The sequence below is a fragment of the Nomascus leucogenys genome, chromosome 19 (assembly GCF_006542625.1).
Source record: "Nomascus leucogenys isolate Asia chromosome 19, Asia_NLE_v1, whole genome shotgun sequence".
NCBI classification, from domain to species: Eukaryota; Metazoa; Chordata; class Mammalia; order Primates; family Hylobatidae; genus Nomascus; species Nomascus leucogenys.
In genome coordinates this window covers 28235195-28237868 of record NC_044399.1, presented here as the reverse complement: position 1 = coordinate 28237868, position 2674 = coordinate 28235195, and the positions used below count along the sequence as shown (strand labels likewise).

The 2674-nt window shown below is 42.4% G+C and overlaps 1 pseudogene; it reads right to left on the bottom strand.

Annotated features, from left to right (window-relative positions):
• Positions 1-444: 444 nt before the first annotated feature.
• Positions 445-2396, bottom strand: LOC101177780 (annotated as a pseudogene).
• Positions 2397-2674: the final 278 nt, after the last annotated feature.

Sequence of the window (2674 nt, the reverse complement as noted above, 5' to 3'; positions counted from 1 at the left end):
CATTGGAAGGCCAATTCCCTATATGTGGGATCTGGACTAGGAATTTTCCAGGTATGTAAAGATAATTCCCAACTTTAAATATCGTAATCAACTTGAGAGGAAATCTTTCGAAAATGTATTGTACATATTCCTGCCTTTTTGTACTTAGGCTGTTTTTCGACTGGTAATTAAAAGATTACATGGCCACTATGGAAAAATTGGAAAGAATAGTACCATTCTCCTTCTCTAGAGTTAACCATTGCTAACAGTTTAATGTGTGTTCTTTTTTTTTTTTTTGGTTTTGAAACTTTAATGAGAAAAATATATATATACTATTGAGCCCAAGAACACTGTTTGGTGTGTCATTGGGTCAAGGGTTAGGGATACACATGGCAGAATTCGGAAACGGTATACATCAACAAAAATACACACAGTCATAACGAGAAAAACTGGCGCCTGGCACAATCAACTCTCAGTTTCCTCTTCACTCAGCAGCATGTTGGGGATCCCGTGGCTGATCGGGAACATACGTCCAGACTCTGGGCACTGCAAGGTGCCCTCCATCACTTTCACCTCCAGCAGCAGGTGGTGCATGGTCCTCAGAAACTCTTCATTCTCCTCATATCCCTCAACCGGCCCTTTAGGCACGTGGATCAGGCGCAAGTTATCAGCCACCTCCAGGAACACCGCCCACTCCACCTTGGGTATCATAGGCGCCATGAAGTGGGGGTTGAACTCCACAGGGCAGATGCAGACCTCGGTGGCCTGGAGGCACAGGGGGAAGCCACGGGTCCCACCCCCCACACATGTGAGCTCAGTAGATTCTTAATGTATGTTCTTTCAGACCATTTTCTATGTGTCTGTAAGCACAGATACACATGTATGTGCACACACATGCTACCCCATAGCAGTTTTTTAAAACTTAAAAAAAACATAAATGATATCATACTCTACTGGTCCACTTGTTTTTGCATTTAACTATATCTTCAAGATCTTTCCATGTCAGAACATCTAAATCTACCTTATTCTGCTTATTTATTTATTTATTTAGAGACAGGATCTTGCTCTGTTGCCCAGGTTAGAGCTGGAATGCTGTGGCACAATTACAACTCACTGCAGCCTCAACCTCCTGGGCTCAGGTGATCCTCCCATCTCAGCCTCCTGAGTAGTTAGGACTACAGGTGTGCACACCAGATCCGGCTAATTTTTAAAAATTTCTTGTAGAGATGGGCTCTCATTATGTTGTCCAGGGTGGTCTTAAACTCCTGGGATCAAGTGATCCTCCTGCCTCAGCCTTCCAAAGTGTTAAAATTACAGATATGATCCACTGTGCCTCGTCTACTTTATTCTTTTTTCTTTTTTTTTTTTTTTTTGAGACAGAGTCTCACTCTATCACCCAGGCTGGAGTGCAGTGGCATGATCTTGGCTCACTGCAGCCTCCACCTCCCGGGTTCAAGCAATTCTCCTGCCTCAGCCTCCCGAGTAGCTGCGATTATAGGCATGTGCCACCAAGCCCAGCTAATTTTTTTATTTGTAGTAGAGATGGAGTTTCACCATGTTGGCCAGGCTGCTTTCGAACTCTTGACCTTGTGATCCGCCTGCCTCAGCCTCCCAAAGTGCTGGGATTACAGACGTGAGCCACCGCGCCCGGCCATTCTTTTTAAGGCCTACATAACATTCCATGGTATAAACATTCTACAATTTATCAAACCATTTCCTATTGAAGCATATTCCTATATATCTAACTTTTCTCGATGATCAAGAATGTCTAAATAAGGACTCTTATACGTATATAATATATTTGTGTATACGTGAGAGTACTTTGGGGGATAGGTTCCAAGAAGTAAAATTATTTAGATTTTTGATACATCCGGAATTTATTTTTCAAACTTTATATTTTGAAATAATTTCAAACTTACAGAAAAGTTGCAAGAATGGCACAATGAACTCCCATAAAGTCTTCACCTTGATCCCCCCATTGTTATTTCATCACATTTGCTTCATCTCTTCTCTCTCCTCCACCCTACCTGTGCACTATATACATATTAGATATTTTTTCTGATGCATTTGAGAGTAATTGAGGACATGAAGCCCTTAACTCTAAATAATTCAGTGTGTATTTCCTAAATACAAGGGCATTATCTTACCTAAACTCAGCACAAGCCTCAAAACCAGGAAGTAGACATACAAAACACACTGATTTCTCCAACCCAGCATCATAAGGTTCATTTTAGGCTTCTCCCTTCTCCAACACAGAGAAACCCATTCTCACCATCCTCAATATATTTCCTAATTTTCTCAATACCCTTGTAAATAACAAATGTCCCTGCCATGCTGTCTGCCTCCTGTGTGCCTCCAGCTATGCATTCCCAGCCACATTGGCCTCACCCTGCTTGCTGCTTCAGAACTTGGTCCATACCAGTCACCGGGAAGAAGGAGTTTATTTTTGAATGGTGTGACGTAAAAGATATATATATATATATTTTTTTGAGACAGGGTCTTGTTCTGTCGCCCAGGCTGGCGTGATCTTGGCTCACTGCAACCTCTGCCTCCTGGACCCAAGTGATCCTCCTGCCTCAGCCTCCTGGGTAGCTGGGACTAAAGGTGTGCGCCCCCATGACCGGCTAATTTTTGTATGTTTTTTGTAGAGATGGAGTTTTGTCATGTTGCCAGTATGTCTTATTTTCTTAAATGC